Source organism: Camelus bactrianus, chromosome 20, assembly GCF_048773025.1.
Source record: "Camelus bactrianus isolate YW-2024 breed Bactrian camel chromosome 20, ASM4877302v1, whole genome shotgun sequence".
NCBI lineage: Eukaryota > Metazoa > Chordata > Mammalia > Artiodactyla > Camelidae > Camelus > Camelus bactrianus.
In genome coordinates, this window is record NC_133558.1 from 14458099 (window position 1) to 14483817 (window position 25719).

Genomic DNA, 25719 nt, shown 5'->3' on the forward strand with positions numbered 1-25719 from the left:
GGATTCCTCCCTCCTTTTGTGACTGATTTCGCGTGGCTCTAGACGTGTTAAGTCAGCCCTGTGAATCATGTTGGTCAGCTCACCTGACAAGATAAAGCATGTGCCTGTATTCCTTTGTTTCAGAGGTAACCAAACAGATCAAGGCATCTAGCCTCACAGGTTTCTTTCCTTCTCTAAAATTCCTAGATGTTCATTAATTCACATGTGTGTAAGCAGCCTTCAGCTTTTCATACTGACCCATAATTGTGACTCTGGAGAGTGGAGTTAATATTATTCTTGTTGGATTTAGTCGATAGGATTTAAAGGCATCAGAGAAGCTTTCTCTGTCGACCCTACTTAAAAATAGCAAAATTGCTCCCATAATCCTTTGTCATTTTCCCTCTTACTCCATCTTGCTTTCCCTTCCTGGCACTTGACTGTTTGATGTTATGTTAAATATTTGACTGGTTTATTGTCAGTCTACTAGAATGGCAAGGAGTGTGAGCCTGTACATTAGGACCAGGACTGTGCCGGGCACATGCACAAGGATTGGTTGAACCAATTGATGTGATTCATGAAACACAACCAACCTATGAGATAGATTCTCCTAGTATTTAAATTCTCTCAAGTTCTAAGTGCTTTTCTCGTTCTGGCTTCTAAAACTGTCTTTTGTTGTATGTTGTATTGGAGGAATAACTCCTAAAGAACATTATTCCGGGAGGAAGGAAGGCAAAGTGAGTGTGGGTGTCAGGTTATCCAGTAAATTTTGGAACAATTTTAGCCTATGATTGGTTTGGGAATGTTTATTTTGTTCAAATGTGTTTGGTCTGACCTTGGAGTTAGAATTACTTAAGAAGTTGCATAAATGTTAATGAATGTTTATCGTGTGGACTGTAAGCTGAAAACACTTAAAACATAAATATTTAAGCCGTATGTTAGAGAGTAACCAGAGCATTTTGGCTGTTTTGGATTGTGTAGGGAAATTGCCTGATTTATTGACAAGAGCTGGAAATTTGGGAGTCCTGGGTTCTGTTTCCATTCCTGGTTTTGACAGTACTTCACAAAATGTATAAGTTGAATAAATGTTCAATAGGACAGAACTAATCCCTTTAAAAATACTTTTATATCACTTAGACTTTTTTGTGCTCTAGTTGCTCTGGCTTTATTGATGTTAGTCTGTTTTTCAGGTTTTTTTTTTTAAACCTGTTGAGATCCTCATTTTAGTGCATGTGTGTATGTATTTGTGGGGAGTTTGATTCCATCTTACCAGTGCCTCTGTAGTGCGTTTCTCTACCTCATGGTTGTGTAAGAGTCACCTTAAAAAAAACCAAAAACCAATGAATGTGATATTTAGAATACAAAAAATAGTATAACTACCTAATGTAGCAAAAGTAACTTAGAAAAGTAAGAACAAAAATTAAGATGAATGGGACAGATTTTGATGGTGCTAGGGAATGTCGTTCCCAATGAAAGTCACCAAAGATGAGAGCCTCCTCTAAAGCAAAGAAAGTAAATGGGCTGGACCTCAATAAATCCTGAAAGAAGGCAACCCGGCACAAACAAGGTGCCCTATTTAAAGAAGCCCCATTTACCACCATTAGCGTTATCAGGGCTTTTATGTTCGTCTTTTTTCTGTCTGGTGTGTTGGGTGAATTTTTAACTGCACAGGCTTTACAATTGGAGCACTGGAATAGACGATAAACAACAGCTAAAACCACTTGAGAATTCCAGGGGCCCGACTCAACTCCTTCTCTCACTTGGCTCCTTCCTCCGGTGTGCTCACCCCCACTTGCTGGGGCTTCTCGGGGGGTGGTCCTGGGACCGCCGGCATCCAGTCACTTGGGGCACTTGATCAAAGTGCTCGTTCAGGCTTCCCCGATAGACCTGCTGAACCAGAAACCACGGCGGAGGAATTTTGAAATCAGTTTGAACAAGCACCTCTCAGGTGATTCTCCGGCACTTCATGATTCGAGAAGCACTGGTATGTTATTCCTAGTTTAGTGTTGTCTCTTGCCTTAGAGTAGCAGGTGACTTTGACGTCTTCTGGATCATGTTAGACTGTGAATGGAGGGGAGAAAACCAAGATAAGGAGAGACCTGTTTTCCTCTGTGGGGTCCAGTTTCTTAGTAAAAGTTGTACTGAGAAGCCACATGCACTTCTGCAGTGAGCCCACTCTAGTGGGATGTCCTGTGTATACTGGGTTTCATCGTGCTGATGTATATTTGCAAGGACAGCGTCACAAATAGGAATGAGCAGCTATGAGCTCAGCAAGATCATACTCACTGGTGCGCATAACCACGTGGGAGAGGATGCCATCTGGGTAACCAAGCCGGATGCGCTTAGTACACAGTGAGTTGGGGCTGACATTTCAGTTCTGGGTGACATTGAGGACTTTTAAAATGAGATTGGTATAGAGTCTTCTCTCAAAGTAGAGGTCTCAGTGACCACCCAAAGGTGGCTCTTGGGAGAGGGTTCAGGATAGAAAGACTGCTAGAGGTTCTAACATGAGATACAGTGTTGTTGCACCCTTTGTGATATTTATTCAATGAAAAATTCCTTTAAGGGTCTTGGTTTCCTAAGACAGCCCTTCTCATGTAAGAATACAGTCTACTTGAGACTTTGAGCAGAGGAACAAGGCTTGAAAACCTTATCAGTAAGGAATTCTAGAGGTTTTGACTAACCATGGAAAAACTGAGTTTCCTTCTCTTAGGTTGAGCACCTGCGATGAAAAGAAAGAAAACAGTTTCCTGAGTTTATTTAAGTCAAAAAAGAAGGTTGGTGTGCCTAGCTTTCATTACATCATTCATCAAGAGACTTCGTGTGGGAACTTTGCAGGTCTGGCTCCCTGCATGATGTGATGGAGAGAGTGATTAAGATACGGAACTTGCTCTCTGTTCGTGCTCTTCACCATCTTCAGGTGGGGGAAGATTTAGAAGTTGAAGCACAGTATGGAGAAGGAACTTATTTTGATACAGACAGATGGTTCAATCATGAGAATTGGTTGAAATGCCTTGATAAACTGCTACATTCGATAAGTAGGGGGTGTGTGTCTGGTTTTAAATAAACCAAAGGGCTTGAAGAGACCCAGGGAAGAGACAAAGTGTGCTTTTTTCACTGATGTGACAGGACACATGAACTTAAAACTGTAGGGCTCAAGAAGAGCTTGGCTAGGCTGTCAGAAGAATTGTGGGTACACACGGGGCTGGCATGTGGGGCATTTGGGAGCTGGTGGCTGCACCCTCTTCTCATCCCAGAACTTACCCAAGACATGTGGACTCAGAAGTCACACCTTCAGAAGAGATTCGCAGGTAGTCTTGAGAACCAGTCCTGATGGAAATTCCTCCAGCTGCATCTGGACTGCACCCTCCTTGAGTTCCAGCTCAAAATTTAGATTCTGCCTCGGTTTCACAGGCTTGTGGGAAGGATTAAATCAGACAACATTTACAAAGCCTGCGTCCAGTTCCTGGTGTATAATAAGTACTTGACAATATGCAGGTCCATATCCATATCCATGAAAATAAATGTACGGATGGAGTAAAAGGAATGATTCCAGAAATGATAAAGCAATGTTGCTGCCAGTGGCCTTTGAGCATTTTCTCTTCTGCCTGTTTTCACTGGAGACAACCCTAGTGGCCTCTTGCCTTTTAGTACTACATGAATTGTGTGGCAGAGCACTGTTTCCTTACCTACTATGCAGATTCTTCACCCCTTAGATGGGACCACTGAGTGGATGAGTCGATGACTGTTCTTGCCCTTGGAGTTTGGAAGTGGGCATAGGGAGGCAGAAAATGCTCTCAGTGACAGAACCTAAGCTTGTTGGCCTGGGACAGTGTAAGAACAAGCAGAATTGAGGTGTGATGAGTTGTTCATTCCCAGTAAACCAAGATTTGAGAAGTCACCTGTAATATCAGACATTTCAACAGAGCAGGCTCATGGTTTTGTTTTGATCCCCTTTCTCTGTGCGGGTTTTCTCCCCCAACCTCTTTTTTTTTTTTTTTTTTTCTTTTTCCTTTAAAGCATAGGATGGAAGAAGACCCAGGATGTAGAGGTTTCAGGGACCACCTTTGACTGAGGGTCGGCCTGGGGGCTGGACCTTAGAGCTCGCCCTGCTGATGTGAAGAATGACTAGTCAGTTGCACGCTGATGGGAGCTGTGGAGGGAGGCCCTAGGAGATGCAGAGAACGCATGGTGGGCCGTGGGGCAGCGGGTGGGGAGTGTCAGCTTTAGATGTTTTGACTTTTGCTTTTATTGCTTAGACTTTTTGAGAAGCACAGCTTGACTTAAGATTAGCCAAAGCTGCATCTTAATTGAACTAGTAACAGCTATTGGGACAACCAAATATAATTAACTTTGATGTTTTCGAATTCCTTTTCCATTCTTCGGTTTGCCTGTGCTTTGATCCTTAATGATGTGTGCACAGTGAATTACACTGGAAGAGAAATGTCTGTGTTCATATTAAATATTACCAGACCATTCTTTTCATTGAGTGCCGGGGCATTTTCACCTCATGGCAAGGATAGGTAAGGAACACACTGTGCTCTGCTAAGTATGTTTTCAGTAGAAATGACAGCCAGCCAGCAACCTCACAAATTCAGGGTCAGAATAAACTGTCTTCCACGGCCTAGACAAATATTTGTGATGTTAGGAAATGCAAAAGGTTATGAAGACAGACTCACAAGATGCCAAATTTCACTTCATAATGATCAATCTTGAAGCAAGTTCACTGCCTACTTACCTGTGAGGAACTTTGCCTCAACATTCCTGACTTGGGGGTAGTTGGAAATTCATTAGGAATTTATTTTCCTGCCGCTTTTATTCCTCTTATTATTGTAAATTTACAAAGTTAATAATAAATGTAACCTATTACCCAGGAATCAGACGACATGAATTTTGGCTCTCTGGTCACTTCTTATTTTGTATCATTTTGGAAAAATCACTTAACTTTCCTGAATCTCAATTTTCTCACATGTGAAAAGAGTGTGCCTTGTTGAATTGTGGTGGGATCAAACGAGAGAAATAAATATATGTGAAAATGCCTTGGAAACCCTAAAATTCTTAAATAGTGTTCTATAGTCATGCATAGAGGAAGGCAGCCCAGACAAAGCAGAAGAGCATACATGCTGTTTTTCAGGGTCTAATGATTTATCTCACATATCCATACTTGCTACAAAAAGTGCCCTTCTCCAGGTCTGTGCCCTTCACGTTAGTCTCCCTTTGCCTGTCTTATCACTGTATTTTGGAGCCTGTGGCCATTAGATGACATACTGTTCCGTGGAGTACACTGACAAATTGTCAGGAAATTATTGCTGGTTCAGTAAGCCACGGTCAGTGAGAGGAAGGAAATACAGCTTTTCTTCCATGGTTCTCCCTTTTTTCCTCTATTCCTTCTCCTCCCAACTTTTTGGAACATGTGTACTAAAATTTCAGTATATCAGTACAAATTTCTAGATCAAATAATGGATACAGGATTTTGGACCCATTTTATCCAGAACGTGTTTTTTATTGTCAAGATAGATGAACTGGTTTATAAACCTGTGTTTAATCATCGTTTGTAATTGCAGCTTAAGAACTTGAGTACATTTCACCAGGTTGTTTCTGATCCTGCACCCGTTATGTATGGTGAAATTCTGTTTCCTGCAGTTGAGTTTGCATTTTTATATTTTGATCATCTCCTGGCTGGATGTTAGGTTAGGAAGGTGATTTGAAGCAATTGATTCTGTCAGGTTTGCTTGATGGCTTCATTACATGCTTGTTCAGTCATTTCTCATGTGAAAACGAACCCATCACAAAATGAGACATAATCCTTGCAGTAATTGTGTACTAAGTATTAGATGAGCATGGTGCTGGCATTTAGAAATGCCCATCCCCCTCGTTGCCTTCAGTGTAATTTCTTGTTTTGTTTTGTGTGACATCGAATTTACACTTGTCCTTTTCTCTTAGAGACAAGCCGTGGGAAGGAAAAGACAAGATCGTAACATTAAGATTGAATGTGTTTCTCAATCTTCACATCCTTAACTGGTTTCTTTGATGCATTTGAGTTTGCTATAAAATGTTAGGGGAGGAAGGAAGGCAACCAGTGATAATCAAAGGGGAAGAAAGATCAGGGTAGGACGCGGTGACATTTGAGGCTAAGTTTTGGAGCTGTTGCGAGAGTTATTGCTGCCTGTGACTGTTTGGCCTGGCTACATGTCAGAGCCATTAACTTCAGAATAACAGAGCCTTTAAGAGAAGGCCCTCTTTTAGAAAACTCCTCATTAACTTAATTTATGGGAGGGGAGAGGAGTTACTGAGCAGAGAGTTGGGAGCATGGGGTTTCAGCAGTGCCCTGAGCTGAGGTTAGGGGGGAATAATGTACACAAAAGCTGTAAATGCTGATTACGTGATTTTTTTTTTTTTTTAAACGGCCAGCTCTGCCTCTGGTGTTCTGAGGCCCGTCCTCCTTGAGATGGAGTTGACTCCACGGTGATGGCTTTTGAAGCTCAGTCCCTAACATGGGTCCCAGACAGGAAATCTTCAACTCTCATTAAGCGTTGGCTGATTTTGATTCTCTTCCAGATTTGTGGCTGAAGAGCTTTGTGTATATAGCCTTTTGCTAACAACTTTTCCCACAGTAGGAAAACGTACCTCTGTAGTGTTGATCCTTAACCCAAAAGGCTTTGGCCACCATCTCACAGGAGGTGGGGGACGTGTGTACATCCCTCTCCCTCTGGTCCCCTACACACCCTTCACCAATTTGGGGAATGGAAGGAATAAAGCAGCTCTCATCACTAATAGAAGAATGGGAGAAGACAGTGGTGTCTGGTTCTGTGCAGCCATGAGAGCACACCAGGACTGGCCATTCCTTTCTCTTAAGTGTGTTTTGCCCTGCCTTTCTTGGCCTGGGTAGAAGAGGTGGGAGAGATGGAGACTTGAGTTTAAATCAGTAAGGAAGTCATTCAAGAATAGTTGAACCTCCGTTTGTCATGTGTTCAGATCTGAAGGAAGGAAGGATGGATGTCGTCAGGCCAAGTCATCGCAAGGCAGCGATGGTGTTGCCGTGGTGCTGTGTATGTGGTAACATGCTAGCGGAGAGTGTGTCTTGGAGAGGCCAAGGGAAACTAGTGAGCAAGCGACATTTTGGCCGAGAATTAGAGCGTAAATGTTAGCAAGGTTTTGGAGTGAAAGGGGGATGCTTGTGTGGATGGAACATCATGGAAAAGGGTGTGGGGGAATGAAAAGATAGGTCCACAAGTGGTTTATTATTTCTGTAAGTCATTCACTTGTTGATTTAATACCTATTTAAGTGCATTTACTTTGTACTGAGTGCTGTGCTAGGTACCAGGAGTAAAACTGGTGAACAAGCAGAGAGTCAATAGAACTTTGTGATGTGCTGCAAAATGCATATGGGAGGAAGTCTCAAGGTATCCAACACACCACCTAGAATGGTGGTGGTCCACTTACTGAGCTTTGACAGGGAGCCAGGGGTGGGCATGGTGTGGGTGGCAGATGATGAAATGATTTGGCTAAGCTCCTTTGACATATCTCAAGGAAAATGTTAAATGGGTGGTTGGTTTGACAGCTTTGGAGGTCTGGGATGTGAGAGAGAAATCTTAGATGGTTATAAGTATATGGAGAGTTGGCAGAAGACCTAGATAGACATTTCTCCAATGATGACATCCAGGGGACCAATAGGCACATGAAAAGATGCTCAGTATCACTAATAATTAGAGAAATGCGAATCAAAACTACAATGAGATATCACCTTACACCAGCCAGAATGGCCATCATTAAAAAGTCTACAAATAATAAATCCTGGAGAGGTTGTGGGGAAAAAGGAACCCTCCTACACTGTTGGTGGGAATGTAAATTGGTGCAGCCTATGGAGGACAATTTTGGAGGTTCCTTAACCTAAAAATAGCTGAAGCTGTTCGAGTGGTAGAGCTTGTCGCCTAGGGAGTGTACAGAACTTTCCTTAAAGTATATACATGTGGGCACTGTTTCTATGCAAATCTTACTCCCAGAATATTCAAAACTCCTTTTAGGCATGGTGGTTTTGATTATTGAGGACAAAATGAGTTGAAAAATCAAAGGGAATGTCGTTCCATCTTTGCTGAATAAGCTTAATTGGGCTTCAGTGTGGGAGATCCGTGAACCTTCTGATACACAACATGCCTCTTGGTCTGGCTGTCTGGTCCAGCCTGGGGACCAAAGGTGTTCCTGAAAGAGACTAGTGACATGGTTTGTGACACAGGAAGGAAGGTTATACTGAAAACCGTGGCCAGTATACAAAATCAGGGCAGTTTGTAGAAATGGCATCTATGAGACCTATTGATCGTTAAGACCCCTGCCCACCCCCCACCCCTGACCAGTTGGTTTAAAAAATTTTTTTTACCTGCCTTTGAATTTTCTTTCCCCTTAATAAATCAAAGGCTAGAGTGTGTGTAATGATCCCAGTTTGGGTTGAGGTATCTTCAGTAAGGAGATTCTAGCTTTATCACCTAGATAGTCACTTCTCATGCAGTTCCTTTCTTTGACTCATTGACATTGGAACTTGCAAGTAAGATGTAAAATTAATCAAGTAGACTTTGTTTAGCTCTTGACTTCTGCATTTCAAAAATCACACCTTTTTGTGTTGTCCTCCTTTCTCTTTACCATTATGAAAAGTGGCAATGGTAAAGTTAGACCTCATGTGAAATCTGTATTTCTCTCCTTCTGGTAATTGAGGAACAGATTGGACAAGTATTTTTCACATGTTTCTTAGTCAACACTGGATACCCTGAGCTAGAAGTCCAGGGTCTCCAGCCCTTACCCTGATTTTCACTGCTGGCGGGTTTCACTTTTACAGTTTAAAATCACGAAGTTGTAGGCTAGGAGACTGACTTCACAGGGGAGAGTCAACACATTTAAAAGCCCTTTTGCAGTGCCAGCTGCGGCTAATGTGTGTCAGTGTTTCCATCGTCATAATTCCCAACATTCGAGGGTTTATAACAAGGCTGTTAAGTTTTACCACAAACCGAAGCTTGGTATTCAAGGCTAGAGCCTGAAGCAAACTTTTTCATTAAAAAAAAAAAAGTAATTTCTCTATAAAGCCACTAATAAAGAAACAAAGCTAGTGATTATTGTTATAATACCCAAACTGTTTGGTTTACTTAATACTGCAGAGACATTAGTCTGTAACGTAAACCAGTCACTCCAGGAGTTTGGGGAAAAGACTACATGTGAGTGATACTTAATTTTGAAGCGTGTCTGTTTGAACAATTGAAAACATTTTCTTCTTAATTTTAGTATAATTTTCAAGGTTTGTTTAACTGTCCCCTGCGGCAAGAAAACTGCTTGTGACTCAAAACTCAGTAGAAATACACTAATGCTCAGGACCTCAGGCAGAGCCCGTCCTCCCTCAACCTAGGAACCGGAGCAATGACACATGTGGATGAGGGTGCCATGCCCACTTGGCTGCCGTAGAGCTGGGACTATCTTGATTTGAGAACGTGGTTTCACTTCCAGGTAAACTTGATCTTGAAGGACTGCTGTGGAGAGGGCAGATACCTTGAGAGAGACGTTTCTTACAGTAATGATGATGGACTTCTGTGGCTACACCCTCATGCTCTGGCCCCTGTTATGACGAGTGAGAAGCATATGCAAGCTGCTAATTTGAGTGCAGCACAAAATCTATGCCCCTGGAACAGAAGCAGTGTGACTCACATATGGTTGAACCTGTAACTTTGGCCTCTTAGCGCTCCATGTTTAAATCACCCAGGTGACTTAGCCCAGGGGTTAATGGAATGAAAGCTCAAGATAACCTTCTGTGGGTCAAGTCCTGCCAGTCTTATCCTCCCTCTACTGTGTGGCCCATAGACATTGATCCCATTTTCCTTCTCTTTGCCTTGTACTGACTCATCTCCTTCTTTTCATCTGCATCTCCTTTTCTTGGTGGATCTGCTCTTTGCTCTTCCTTTAGATGACTTAGACCTGGGATCTGTCTGCACATGCACTGCTAAGTACTAGGTGCCGAGCTCCATGTTATCACATATATTCATTACAAAATTTGAATGGGTGGACTCAAAATTATTGAAATGATGTACATATATATTTATATGTATACGTATATACACAAATACATGTATATATTAACAAGTAAACAGGCATATTAAAATTAAGAAGTTTGAGCAAAAATTGATTCTACTTGGGCAGCATCCAATCGAGCAGTGAGAAAGGAGCTCTGAGGAGCTGTACGCAATGAAAGACTTACAGTTAGAAAGAAGCAGGAACAAGGAAGTTCTACCAGGCAAAAAAGTGGATTATTGCGTGACTACTCTTCTCTGGGGGGGGTGGCAGAGGTCTATCAGGCAGGGTACAGAATGTGTGCTGATCAGGTGCGTCCTGATTGAATGGCTGAAGATTTCATTTATGGGAGAGCTGAAACTATAAATTAAGCTTCATTATGGTGATTGAGGGGCTTAGCATAAGTGACTCCATTTTGGGCTTTTTTTTTTTTTTTTTTTTTTCCCAAACAGTAGGTATGTTTATAATCTGACTCCAGATACCTCTGCAACTAAAAAACCTACCCAGTCAGGCTGTTGAGGTTAAAGGGTTATGGAAAACTTTAATAAATGAGAAAAAGATGTTCCTTCTGGTGCCAGGGCATGTGTGGTTGGCGAGCAATGAGGACTGACAGTGTGTCCCCGCTCACCCCTTTGCTTAAAGCATAGTTGTGGAGGGCAGAACTTGCATAGCCCAACGGGGTAGGCCTGAAGATGTCATTAATGAGCATTCATCTTCTCTCCAGTGTGCGTTTCTCTACTACTCAGTGTGGCCCCAGTTCTAAGAAAAGTGTCATGAATACTCAAGGGATAATAACTATTAATATAATGTAAAATTTTTTGATTATATAGAGGAGGATGTATCTGAATTTTCAGGTGTCTCAAAGAGGCAAATGATCTGAGGAATTATGTGTGCAGTTATCTATCTAGCTGTTCATTATATGGTGTAATTTGCAGGCAAGGATTAGCCAGCCTCTAAGTGTAATCTGTGGTCATTTCCCCCTCTCAATAATTTAGAAAGTAAATCCAAGCATAAACATCTTGTTTTGTACCAGATAGCTAAGTACTATAAATGCCTGGGGTAGGCCCCTTAGATTCCTGGAATTATATGTCTGGAGAAATAAGTATCTTAGTAATTGTTGTATGTTTTTATGTAATTCATATCCTGGCCTTCTCTCCAAATCCAGTGGCTTAATTGTAATTAGATAAAAGTTAAGAACTAAACCCAGTAAATAGGGAAATTAGGAGGATTGCTTTAAGACACTGAACTTACTATGGACTCCTGTATGCGTGTTTAGAAATGGGCTTAATAATCCTACCCTTACCACACCTGGTCCTTTTCTATACTCATTCATTTTCTTTCTCCTGTGTATGGAAACCATGACCCAAAATGCTGATAAAACTATGCTTTTTAAATCTCAACTATGTAGCATTGATAATATAAACATTATACTGACACAGCCTGTTAATTGGGAATGTAAGAGAATGTGACTATGAATCTGCTGCCCCCAGTATGAGACCTTATTTTTAGAGGGAGACCGAATCATATAAAGCAAGATGAAAACCATTCAGATGAATTGTTTGTAAGAACCGATTTAGGTCATTATAAACAGAATGAACAATTTGGTTAACTTGGAGTATATTGTTACAGAATAAATGTTAACTCGGAGTTCTGTCTTTTTCCTTTGAAAATGATGAAGTAGTTTCTCAGGTGTGAGTCACTTCCTGTTTTGGGAGACAGAATGCTGGATAAATGGCAAGGCCCATAAATGTCTACTCTGCTGGCTTTGCACATGGATCGAGTTTCCATTGCTTACCCAAGGAACAGGGCATAGAATTGTGCCTCTTGTCAAACTGGAGCAATCTTCCTAGAAACAGAAGGTGATGCTTTAGTGGTATTTTATCCATAAAATCTTTCTATTCTTTGGCCTTGGCTTTACTCTGTTATAAAATGACAAATTTCAGTTGGTCATTTTTATGTTTAGAGAAGACAGCTCATCATGTGTTGTGTATAAGAAGTGATTCATAGCAACTTAAATATGTCTCTCTTACTGCCACCCTACCCGCAGCAATGGCCAAGCATCTAAAAAAATGCGTGTTTTACCTGAGATTTAAAATTCCTTTCCTAAAATCTCAGACCTATCTTCATTTCTGTGGTATACGTCAAATGCACATTGAAAATAACACCTGTATTTGATTATCCCCAAACAGTAATCCTCTCCCAGTGTTGGGGACGAAAGGAAATTGTACTTGGGGTCAGGGAGGGAAAAGAAAATGATGATGGTTGTTTACTGCATTTTTTCCCGTATTTTGGGAATACCCCTCCTACATACATTTCTTTTCCTAAATTTTCTCTCAGCCATTCAGAAGCAGACATGATCCTGCTTCTTTCCACAAAGGAATCACAGAAAAAATATAAAATTGGATGGATTTGAAAAAAGACAAAAAGCTTAGAGTGAGATGAAGAGTTAAAAAATAACACCTCATGAGAACTTGCATACCAACTGCTTGGGAATATTGAGGAAAGAATTCATAATAAAGATGTCAGAGGAAGTAGATAGTGTGACAGCTAAACATACATGAAGGCTTCCTGTACTTGTTATAAATAGGAATATTGGCCTGGGTTCCCCTGTGTCTATTGTGTCAGATTATTGGGCAGTTCTTCTCCAGGTTTCTTAAGACTTAGGATGGAGTCTCTGTGTGTAGCCTCTGGAATCCCAGTTGGGGTCTGATTCAACAGGCCATTTCTGACTTTAATAAGGGTGTGTGAATTGTGAATACGTATGTTGGATTGGAGTTAGAGATCCTAAGACGTACAACAGCTTTACCTTTGAAGAACTGGAGGAAGGATCGGGTTATGAGCATGGAATATTGAGGAAGGTGACATGATTATAATGACGGAACTACATATATATTTTTTAAATTGAAGTACCGTCAGTTACAATGTCTAAATTTCTGGTGTACAGCACAATGTCCCAGTCAAGCATATACATACACATATATTCATGGAAATACATATTTTTGGTGCCTCACCACCTCTCAGACCTGGACACATCTGGTCACACCGTTGCTTGAACCCACGATGTCACTGGCACATTTAGGCCTCAAGATGCTTACCAGCTCTTGCACCCTGAGCTGAGGCCAATTCTGTCACCATGATTAGCTACATGTGGATAACTTAAGACAATTTAGGACAAAAATCCACAATTGGCTTTTTCCTGTCACCAGCCGGCCACTGTCTGCAGTCGTTAGTTGGCTTGTACTGAGGGAATATAAAATTTAAAATTCTAAACTAAACTTAATTAGGGAGGGAAATTTGTTGCCAACATAACCACCCTCATATAATAAAACTAAAACCAAATGTAACTGATTTTTGGATGATCCAAATTAGTTTTCTCTTCTGCCAACTACCATGGAGCACCAAGATGAGAAAGTAATAACAAGGCTTTCTAATAGGTAGGTTTTGGAAAGGGCACTGGGAAGAATGCCCTTTAGAAACACTTAAATATTTATTTTTGGATTTATGATACCAGCATATTGCCTGCCAATTTGTTTCTTTATCGTTGAGTGCTCAGATTTTCATGTCTTGCTTTTGATTTTTGTCCTGGTGAATTTTTTATAACTTTCAAAATGACAACACCCATTGCTTAGCATATGGGACAGAAGGAACTTTTTTCTTTTTTCTATCTTGTGTGTTTGTTTTTTTTTTTTTTTTAAATAAGGCATCTAAAACTTTTCATTTTTTTCCTCCCCATTCTCCTAAGCCCTGGATGACCTAAGGATTTAGAGGTCTGGGTCAGATTCCTTTCTTCTTCACTTCACACACAACTGTCTTTTCCTTACGTTGTGAGCCTTGTGATTTGTATGGGGACTCTGCAAGGGGAAGAGGGTATGTGGGTTGTGCATAAAATACATAAGCTTTGAGATCTGGCAGGGAGAATCTTTTCTACTTCGGCTTATGTAGGTGCATATGAGAAGTTAGATGATTCTGATTACATAGCTCTTGAATAGTCAGGACCCTAATTCCTCTTCTCCCTTTGAATCTACTTAGTTTACCTTTGGCCAAATTAATTAGGAAAAGAGACAGCTATATCACTTTATTTGCATGTTTTTGGCATCTAGGAAAGTACAGGGTGGGGCTCATCAGAGGCAAATTGAAAGAAGCTTGTAGACACCGAATTTGCTCTGAGCAGATTAATTTTTTTTTCTCCTTGTACATTATTAAATCTGTTGGAAAGAAACATCAGCTCAAGATCTGTCTCTCTGGCTCCAGGCCAGCATGCCAAATTCTGTCATCTTCGCGGCATGGCCAGGCATCTTTATTACATGTTATAATTCTGGTTTTGGGCTGGATCCAGCTATCCTGATACAACATCAGATGGCTAGGAGTGTAGAAAGGGAAGCAGGCTATACAACATCAGATGGCTAGGAGTGTAGAAAGGGAAGCAGGCTATATTCATCTTCAAGCGAGGTTTGGGAAGAAGTGTGAGCATGTTGCACTTGTCTAGGGCAGGGATTTTTTCACGGATGTCATGAACGTCTTCGCTGTGCTGCCTCAAATTTGAATTACGTTATCAGTTTCTGTTGAGATTGATTTTAGACTGAAGACGACTTCGGGCACTGCTCCTGTTCCGGACACAGTGCCTCAGAGCACCTCAGCAATCAGCACCAGCTTTGAGAGCAGTGTCAGCATCATAGATGCGCTGGTTTCATCCCATTGCTCTGTTCCTGGGATCCCTTGAAGACACTTGGCCTCCATCAGTCTGGGGAAGTGGGAAGCCTAACTCCTGAACTGCTTCTGCCTGGGCCGGCCTTGGATTAAGCATTGCAGGGTTAACTTTTCTCACTCCTTCCTTCAAAATTGCTTTAGAGGGGGAGGAAGTGGTGGGAGTAGATATAGTTTAAAAAAAAAAAAAAAAAAGAACAGGAGGGGAAAATGTTTGCATTCACTTCTTGAGTATTGAGAGCCTTGACCCTGTCGTGTGCATCCAGTCTCTCCTTCCTGCTCTTAGGGGTTTTGCAGATGAAGCGTTGGCTTTGGTTTGTTGGTGAAGGGCTGCTCTGAAGCCCCAGAGTGTGTTTAGCAGCTCTGCAGGAAGTGGTGACACAAGGTCCCAGGCACCTTCCCTGCCTTCCACTTATTGTTTCAGGATTGTCAGAAAACAGGCTGGGGTGAGGAGGAAGAGACACTGAAGGTGGTTTTTTGTTTTTTTTTTTTTTGCAGTTTGGCTGCTGAATGAAAGCAGGCACTTTATTTAGAAGTGAGTAGGGAGGGAAATGCAGCTTAGGGTTGACACCCTTCTGGTGCTTACCCATAAATATGAAATGGTGTTAGAACACCCGACACCAGAGAGCTTTCTGATTGGCTGCTGGTGATGTCATCTTGTCATTAATACTGTGCTCAGAAAATAAACTGATCCGCCTGTTTTCTTTCTTTTTCTTTCTTTCTTCCTTTTTCAAAGCTGAAATGTTTAAAATCCATTTTGTAATCTAAAATGAGGCACTTGAGAGCATTCTGAAAGAATGCATTTCTTATGTGCTCAGAGTCATTCTGGCCTTCCCTTGAGGAGCTGGGGCAATCAGCCACAAGTGTTCAGCCCGTCTTGTCTTACTGCTTATAAGTAAGGCAGGCGCTTTTGAACACCTGGGCACCCACAGCCGACATTTGGCCACTTGAGGTGCTAATGCAGTAGATGGGAGTTTCTTCCTGTCCGTCTTTAAACATCCTAGGACGCTCAGATCCAGCACTGACACTTCTGGGTATGGGAGGAATGTGGATGGGTGATGAAATGTGCTTTTTAAAATTTTCTTAAATCCTAATTTGGTTTCTCTATGTCTGATAACCCTGCAGTTAAACCTAAACCAGCCTGCTTTTTCACTTCATGCGTGCTCTTCTCATTGCATGGTGTGTTTCAGCTGGAGGATCACACTGTGGCACATCCAGGCTCTGTGTGTGTGTCTGTGTATGTATGTGTGTAAAATCCAATAGCATTCTTGCTACACAGCAGTGGAATTCTCTGGAGGAAAGCCACTGCCCCAGCCACTCTTTGACCCCTGCATTGATTTGTGACCCTGGGGGTCTGGGAAGGTTGGACGGTCCTCCATCCCTCCTGGTTCACTCTAATTGAAGGAGGCATGCTGTGTTTCGATTAACGCTTGGGGAGCATTTTGTATAAATACAGCTCGTTATGATTTTTAAAAAATGTCCTTTTGAGGGAAGGCCAAGATTCTTTATCATGAGAAATTCTGGTTCAAATCATCTTAGTCTTTCTTGTAATTAACTTCGTTGGTGGATAACCCTTTAATAATATACTCCTTTGTTGATGTACTCTTAGGTAGAATCTCCTGATACCATGTACAAGTGTTGTATGAATTCAGCCTCCTCCCCTAGAAGCCCTTCTCTTTTATAGTGAAAGTGCATCTAAGTTTTCTCTGTCACTGATGAAAGGGCTGTCCAAGTTAATTGTATGCATGCTGTGGATGTGTTACTTGGATTAGCCAAATGCCCAGCGAGCAGATGTAACTCATTTCTGCCACACAATTGTAGCTCTCCTTAGAGCAAGATGCCACATTATGTTTCAGTTTTCCCTCGTTTAGTAAGGTTAGAAACCACAGATTTAGTGGCCTTTGGGGTCAAAGGGAAAAGAGAAAGACAATGAGTCTCATTGATTCCTGGGAGCTCTAATGAGTCATAGAAATAGTCTGTTTTCCAGGTTAGAGCTCTTTCCCTGACAGGTTTTAATTATCTGTGAGCTGAAACAAGGAGTGATAGAAACATGCAAAAGTCTTTCAGGAACAGGTTTCTGAGGGAAATGAATCACTCAGGTCCATGTCCTGCTACGTTCTTTTGCAAGGGGCCCAGCTCCTTCTCTCTTGCCACTTGATCACATGACAGCTGTTTGCAGACTAAAGGAAAGAAAAGATCCTTCACTAGCAGGAAACTTAATCCTGGGCAGGTGCAGTTTGAGTAACGACTCTGGGCCTGGGGGTCAGCGTGGTTGCAGACCTAAGCTTTTGCAGATGGTCTGAGTGGGAGGAACGAGATCCAATGGCCCTTCTCCCATCTGCAGCTCCCGGACCGTCCTCTCCTCTGGGATGGTGCTGCCGTTTCTCCAGATATCGCTGAACTTTTGAACTCGAGTCCAGTGCAGTATTTAGGATGTTTGTGTTATAGGCTTCTTCAGATAAAGCAGTAGTGGGTTTTAAGGAAGCAGTAGACAGATCCATTTTCCTCTTTCCTCCAGTGATGTTGGCGATCTAATTAGAAGTCAGTGTTGCAGCAGCTTCCTCTGTGTGTGCTTTGTGCTGTCTTTTTCTAAAAGACGCTCATGGACCTGAACAAAAGCCGGATGTCGTCCCAGAGCGCTGAACAAGTGCTGCGCGTTAGATATGTCTGGAGTTGACACACCACACTTTCCTCTGCAGACCAAACGAGATCCTGTCCGGTGTTATGACTCCTTATTTTCATAGTCAAAGCCGTTGTTTTCACTCCTTAACAGTGTCCCTCTGCCAGCACCACTCAGCCATAAAAAGATGATGATTTGCTATTTGCAACAACATGGATGGACCTGGAGGGTACCATGCTTAGTGAAGTCAGTCAGAGAAAGACAAACACTGTATGATACAACTTATACGTGGAATCTAAAAAATTAAACTACTGAATATAAAAAAAATCAGACTCACAGATACAGAGAGCAAATTAGTGGCTACCAGTGGGGAGAGGGAAGGGGAAAGGAGCAAGATAAGGGTGGGGATTGAGGTACAAACCACTATGTGTAAAATAAGCTATAAAGATACATCATACAGCACAGGGAATATAGCCGAAGTATTATAAAACTATAAATGGTGCATAATCTATAAAAATTGTGAATCACTATGTTGTACACCTGAAACTAACACAATATTGTAAATCAACTATACCGCGACTTAAAGTGTCCCTCTGCCATTTTATTTCATATCCATTACTCATGGCTGCTCTTTTATTTATAGTGCTTGGAATTAATTGAGATTCCAGGTGCAGAAGCATGTCACACCCAAGGGCTTGGGCATGTGGGAAATCATAACAATGATGGAAAAGGATCAATAGTCATCCTTTCTGGGAGTTAGCGGGTGGGTACCAAAAAACTCAAACAATAGTCAAGTAAGGATTGTGGGAAATACCAAATAAATTTGTAGGGATAAGACTAACATTTCCTCAGTTGCAACCTTATTTATTGAAAACTGATTTTGGGGAAAGCATAGAATATTTGCTAAACTAATCCACTTCTCTGACTAGCCCCCTCATTTCTTGTGGCTTGGCACCTAAAACTTAGAAAATCCACAATTATACTGTATAGATGAGCCTTGTTCTATATTTAGTGTTTAATCTCCACACTCAAGACGGACATATGGTCATGAGTACCCACTTAAGAGCTAAAAATATAAGTGACCGCCCACTTTGTCCTGAATTGGAAACCTACATAATTGCTCTATGCTTTAAAAGTCTTCCTTTGAGGAAAGAGTTCAAGATCAAGTTAGTGGACAATCCCGTATAAAGCTGAGAGCCATTTAGCCCTTCAATGAAGCTAAGTAAATACTTGTTCTGAATAAGTGAAATAAATGAACCAGGAAGAATTTGCACCTCTCATTGCTTAATCAGAAAGTAAAATGGTGAGTCTAGAAGCTCTAGACTAGTCTTAGCAGTAAACACCCATCACGAAATGGGCATAGAATATCTAGACGCAGTAACTGGTAAGCTAGGCTTCTTGAACTGGTAAAAATATAGTATGCAAAGTCCAGTGGCTTCCAAACCTGACTGTTCATCAGTCATCTTGTCAGCTCTTAAACAACAACTAGCAAACGAAAACCACTGATTTCCAGACCTAACCTCCAGAATCTCTCATGTGCAGCCAAGGGACCACTGCCTTTGTCCACAGATCAGAAATGCTGGGGTTGAGTCAGGGATCTATGGATGGGGGTGGTTCAGGGAGAGTGTAAGCCAGAGAAATGCCAAGACTCCGCCAAGATAGACCAAAGGAATTACACCATCTTTCTGGTTTGTTTTAAAATAGACTTAGCAAACATTTACTGAGCATAACACATTGCATCACATCTTGTGATAGAAGCACACAAAACAAAACTCATTTCTGCTGACGGGCTCAGACAGATTTGTCTTGGACAGACTCACAATGCCACTTTGTTAAGGACCTCTGGGCATAATTACTACAGGAACCTGGAGGAGGTATATCTAATGGCTGGATTTGAAGAAGTCTTCATAGGGAGGTGATATTTAAACTGGCATTCTGAAGGAGGAGGAGAGTTTTTCCAGACAGAGGAAGGCCAAAGGGGAGCCTAGGAGGATGAAAGATCAAAGAGTAGGAAGTAAGAAAGAGCCTGTTGTGTTTGGGGAAAGGTGGAGAAGACACAGGACGACAGGCGTAGCTCTCACCTCCAAGTGCCCATACCTTTGCTAGACTAAGACCTTCGAGATTTTATACCATCAGCAACACTTGTCCTCACCTACAGGGGTGTGGGTTTTACCTCAAGTAGAACGTAAGCCCTCTAAGGGTAGGGAAACATCTTCCAGAGGTGATTCTCATTCTCAGAAGCATGCAGGAGGCACTAATAACTACTCTTTGGCTAATTAAAAGACATCTAATATATGCCTCATAAGCAGAATAGTCAGCTTCCAAAAATGCTTGTATGCCTTATTTTTCTCCTTTTAATAAAGACAAAAATTAGGGTAATAATAAATAATTACGGGCAATCTGCTATCCCTCCATTTTCCTCCCTTGATAATTCTTTGATTCTTTTCATATCTCTCTGTTGGATGACTTTCTCCCTCAACCCTGGCCTCCACCAATAACATGAAAGTGAACATAGCGCACGGAACCAAGAGGGTTTAGCACTGGTCTGTTCCAGTTGACACGGCTTGCAAGTTGGGGCCACAAGGATGTGGAAATGGAGGGACTTTAGAGATTTGTGATCCCTGAGCCCTCCGCCTTTAACACTGAGAGGACTTCACAGCCGCCTTAAAATACAAAATGGCCCATATCCACAGGCCAGAGATGCTGTTTCTAAGAGCTTTTCTTGGTGCTCTTTTTTACTGCTGGTTTGTTTCATGAGATAGAAAAGGAATACTTTTTTCCCTTCCTTGAAGGATGCCAAATCCAGGTGGGGAGTAATGATCTTGATGAATTCTGGTGCTTGTCAGTTAGAAAATGTTCAGGGAAAATGAATGAAAGTGAGGATGGATTTGCTCATGTGCTCTCACTCAGTGAGGCAAGGCTGCAGCCACTTCTGTCTTCCTCTGCGTTTGAAGTGAAGAACTGGAAATGAATGTCAGACAGCCTTACAACATGAAGCATTATCAAGCCTGGGGGAGTTTTTACTGGGTTTTTTGATATGTCGTTGTTTTCCAGTTTGCCTTCGTCTTTGATCACTTATTCTTCTGAGAGAAATTTGGTCCTGTTACTGCTTTCCTCTTTCCCCTAAGCTTATATGATGGGAATAATTTCTCCTTTTTTTCCACTTTCTCTTATTAATGTTGTTGGTTGCAAACAAATTATTTGTCTAGACCTGGGTAAATATACCAATCAGTTGTAAATCTGCTTTTGTTTTCCCTTCAAACATTTTCAGTTTTTCCGTTGGTTCATAGGAAAGAATGTTAGCTATATGTTAAAATGTAATAGAACTTGTTAACCTCAAATATTGGGCTACAGTGTACGTTAGCTTGGTAAACCTTTATCAGTGCTTGAAATGAACAGCTAAATGATACTGTGGTAGATGGGGTAGTGATGGTGGGGTGTCTAAAAATCCTAGAGGGTGAACCAGTTTTGAGTGTCCTCAGTACTTCCGAAGTCTGTTTCCACAGTGGCACTTGGTAGGGTCGTCATAGACGATTCTCCTGTGTTCATTAAAATAGGAGCCTGAGGCTCTGCTGACCATTTGTTGGCTTCCCATAGGTTGAAGATAATAAAATTGCTTTGCTTAAAAAAAAAAATCTGTAATTCAGAACTTTGACTAATTCAGATGAGCTTTCTCTCCACTTTTTTCCCAAGTAGGTAATGAGAGGAGTTCGTTTTTTAAATACCTCTGAGTAAATGAGCAGGTGCAGCCATACTATAGAGAAGGTGTGGGCTGTCCTGGAAGGTGAATGTAATTGTTTTTATTGACGTGGTGCCCAAAGGCCTGCAGTTTGAAAGGCATGTTTGTTAATCCTCTCCCTCTTAGTTCCTGCAATCAGCCTCTATCCCCTTGTTTCCAAAAAGGATATATATTTTTTCCTAAAACCAAAATTTCCTCAATAAGACAGGTATTTTTAAGAATGGGGGAAAAATTTGAAAACATATCCACACTATAGCCAAAAAAACAGAAGCGACCCAAGTGTCATCAGCAGAATAAGGTGTTATACATACAGTAGAATATTTATTCAGCCTTAAAAAGGAGGGAGGTTCTGACTCATGCTGCCACATGGATGGACCTTGAGAACATTATGCTAAATGAAATAAGCCAGACAGAAAAGAACAAGTACTGTGTGATTCCACTTATGCCTGGTACCTGGACTAGTCACATTCGAAGAAATAGTAGAACAGTGGCTGCTGGAGGCTGGGGTGGAGGAGTGGAAGTTAATGTTTAATAGATAGAGTTTCAGTTTCGTAGAATGAGGAGTTCTGTGGTTGGACTGCGGTGATGTGTGAATGTACATAATGCCACAGACCTGTGTGTGCACTTAAAAATGATTACAATGGTGAAGTCTGTTAACATTTTACCACAATTAAATTTTAAGGAAATGTACAGAAAGGAAAACCTATTGGTTTTAAAAACTTAAGTTAAAATAATTGTCATTTCAGCTAATTTTTAATGTTTCAACAAGCAATATAGATTACAAATTGTTTAACACTATGACACCATCTAAAAAAACCAAGGATCCATGATACCTTTGTGACAAAAACTGCATTTAATCTAAAAAACCAAGTTCAATTAGATTTTTGTCATTTGTGGTATTTGTGTCTCCTATAGACGCTTTTTAAAATCTGGACTCCCATCATAAGATAAATAAAATTGCTATGTTCTCTTTTTTGAATTCACAGTTCCTGAAACACACGAACATTGTCACATGTTCAAAAACAAAATGGATTGAAATGGCGGGCTATTTAACATGCATGTGAAGCACCTGGAGGTTTAACATCCACGTTTTGATTTAGTGGGTCTGGGTTAGGACCTGAGATCCTGCATTTCTCTCCCTCTCCACCTGCAGAGGTCCTTTGATTGGTTCTGTTTTGCCCAAGGCTAGTGAGGTGGTGCTCATATTTAGCAGGAAGTTACCAATCCCCTTTTCATGATTTGTGGCTGTGCGCTCGTTGTTGGGGGTCATCAGCTTTTCCTTTCATACCTAAAGCTCATTTGAGTAAAAATTTCTTGAGCACTAAGCATGTGCTGGGTATTATGCTTGTCTTTGGGGTTGATAGGTGTGGCTCTTGCCTTTAGGAAACAGGTCGTATATGCCTTAGTGGGTAGACAGAGGGAAAGGCGCTCACATGACTTTGTGGACAGGGTATGTTCTTTGTCTGTCATATACTGTAGGTGACTAAAAGTTTCTTCTTCAGAGCCAGTTCCACCACTGTGCCACATTTATCCCCAGATGACCCAACTTGATGCGTTTTGTTTTCCACCCCTGTTGTTAGAATGATTAAAGTTGAAAGAACCATGCTGTCATTGGTTTCAAGCAGTAGAACATGCTGGCTTCTGTGAAAGGTTTTTGTGAATTGCATCCATGCTGCTTCATTATTGGCATTTCAGGCAGAATTATTTTTTGTAATTAGGCAGTGTTTTATGGAGGGAGGTGTGAATAAACAAGGGGTAATAACATTGTGTGGAAGGCAGAATTCTAATAATGGCCCTCGAGATTCCCTCGTTGACTCCTACAGTCCGTGCACCCTGAAACATCCCCGGGACTGTGAATATGGTGGATTCGAAGTTATGTTACATGGCAGTGTTGACCTTAAAATAGGGAGATGATCTAGGTGAGCCTGACCTAATCAGTCAGCTCCTTAAAAGCAGAGCTTTGTCTGGGTGATTGGAGACAGCATAACAAGGATTCAGAGTACCCTTACTGACTTGAAGATGGAGGGGGTCCATGTGGCAAGGAATGCAGACATTCTAGAAGATGCCTGCCAACCATGAAATGGGACCTCGGTCCTACAACTGCGAAGAACTGAATTCTACCAACAGCAAGAATAAGCTTAGAAGGGATTTTTCCCCCCCGTTAGAGTCTCTAGGTGAGAACTTGTTCCACTCTACACTGATAGTTCAGCCTTTTGATACATTGAAGAGAGAACTCAGTGATGATGTGCTGGACTTCTGACCTAAAAACCTGTGAGCTAATAAATGCTTCTTGTTTAAGCCAATAAGTTTGCGGTGGTTACACAGGAGTAGAAGACTAGTATTCATTGCATATTCGTGTGCAGACTTAAAGGAACATACAAGTCATAGCAGTGAAAACAAGCTAGGCAGCTGGACAAAGAAAGTTCAGCTCCTTGACATAAATGTCACTGAGACATGGGGTCTCTCAAACAGTGGAAAGAACATAGATTTGGACAGAAGAAACCTGATCAATTTGTGGCACTCTCACTGCCCAGTTTAGGCAAGGTACTCCCTTCTCTGGACCATGCCTAGACAAATGAAGAGGTTGACCAGATGGCATCTCTTCACAGTGCAACCACTGGTTTTATTTATTAAGCAGTATACTCAACTCATTTCCATAGTTTTCCTTAATCCATCTTAGCCCTGACCCAGTAGTTGTAGAGAGGGTTGCCTGTTATGTGACTTTCTAGGTAGTTTTTTAAAAAGCAGATGAAAATTTTCTTTTTTTTTTTTTTTTTTCCTGGGTTGGTGTTTTGTAGGATCAGTCAAAAGTGTTCCCATGTCAAAACATTCTCATGTTTGCACCAAAAAGCTACATCAAAATATATTTCTTGGAAAAAGTAATGTCTGAGATCTGCTCTATTTCTAACAAAATTAATGCCCATGAACAGTTTGCAAATCCTTAAAATCTAGAGATTCCCTTTTTTGTGTGTTTAAAATAAATGATGAGAAATTTATCTTTAAAATCTATTTTTAAAACCTAGGGTAGTTCTAACTAGAACTATTTCTGTCTGGAACACCTGCTCGATTTGAATTCATTCTTACTGTGTTTCTGCAGCCTTTTGGGGTTGAGTGTGTAGTCCTTAAGCTTCACTGTGCATGAGCCTGGTCCCTTGAACTTAGTCATGTGTGTGTCCACGTCTGTGTGTAAGTGCTGAGGTTGTAAAGGAAGTGGCTGCGTGGAGCTAAGTTGCCAGCCTTCCTCCTCTGAGATGATTCTTCCTTGAGCTGAAGGGTCTTGTTCACGTTGTGGAATGAAAATCTGAGAAAATTAAGGATACTTGAAATATCTTCTCAAAATACTGTAACTCAAAGGCAAGATGCTGTTTATGGTGAGTTCTTTCCCTCCAACACCTGGAGCTGCTTTCCCTGCTGTCAGTTAGCTGCTGACTTCCATACATAGGGCCTTTTGACGGGAGAAAGGGAGAAAAAGACCCAATAGCTTATTCACCAGGAAGAGGGTGGAAGGGTGTCTCCCAGCCATTAGAAAAGGGGGAGAGACCATCTTACCCACTGCCAGCGTGCGTTGTGGAACGTGCGTTCTGGAAACAAAGTATGGAAAACCAAGCTGCCTCCATTGGCTGTATTTAAAACAAGAACTGCGGAGTTGCTCTCCTCCGTACTTTAAATCACATGGTAAAAAGCCCAGAGGTGAAAATACCGAAGTGATGTGGTTCGTGGCTCCATCAGAAATAACGGAGCCCTTCCTTCCATCCACCCAAGGGGCATCCCCCCGTCGGGGAGTATCTGTGGTGTGTCATGTCTCCCTCCATCACTTCTGCAGTTCTCCCAGACTTGCCATTTCTCATTTGACATTTGGCTTGTGAAAATCACTTGTGGAGCTACTGTCCCCTCAGTTGTTTTTAAACAATACTGGAGAGTGGGAGGAGAGGGGAGGGGCTCAGAGCTCCCACACAGGCAGATGGCTATTTCAGAGTGCAAAAGCAGTAATGCCCCAGGAATAGCAACCTTGTTTTCCTTTCTTGTCCATTCTTCATCATTTGTAGATAAAATGTATTTTTTGACAGGGGTTGAAGGCTCAAAACCTCGGTTTTCTCCCGGTCTGCCACAGTTTTGAGAATGCTGTCTTGCCAGTACATACGGTGACACTCAGTAACCATTACCGCCATGTCGTCCTAGTGGAAACCTCGCCAGTGCTCTGTTCTTGTGGGGTTACAGCAAAATCCTTCTTTGGAGTTGTAGTTCGGTAAGCACTTTACAGATGGTGACGCCTTATGCAAATTAAGCTTCCAACATTCTTTCAACAGTTGAGCACTTAGAACTTTAATTTCCTCTTTCTCAATGTGTGTGGTTTATAAAATAGAGGGCACCAGAGGTCAGTAAAAGTATTTTGGTCTTAGAGTGCTTATGTATTTACCTCTATGCAGAATTTCTGGTAATCCAGTGTAGATAGATTCAGCCAGTTTTAATTTACAGGTTGCCTAACTTTCCACGTTACCAAACTCAAGAGATTTTTAAGCCATTGCTATGACCTTTTGAGCTGCAGTGGTGTACTAGTCCACCGTTTTCAGCTCTTCTGGCCCCGTGAAGCGTCAGTTTGATGGGAGGATACCTAGAGTCTTCCTGATGCACTGGG

General features: G+C 41.6%; 1 protein-coding gene across 12 annotated transcripts in view; it reads left to right on the forward strand.

Annotated features, from left to right (window-relative positions):
* The window catches only part of LOC105084198 (uncharacterized), a 987172-nt gene that overhangs the window by 134926 nt on the left and 826527 nt on the right, over nt 1-25719 (forward strand). The window contains exon 1 of one of the 12 annotated variants that reach the window (XM_074348169.1): nt 1325-1960. The exons of the other annotated variants lie outside the window; for them this stretch is intronic. The gene's annotated coding sequence lies outside the window, so the exon portion shown is untranslated. Of the gene's footprint in view, nt 1-1324; nt 1961-25719 lie in introns of those variants that run through there. 12 annotated transcript variants of the gene reach the window in all.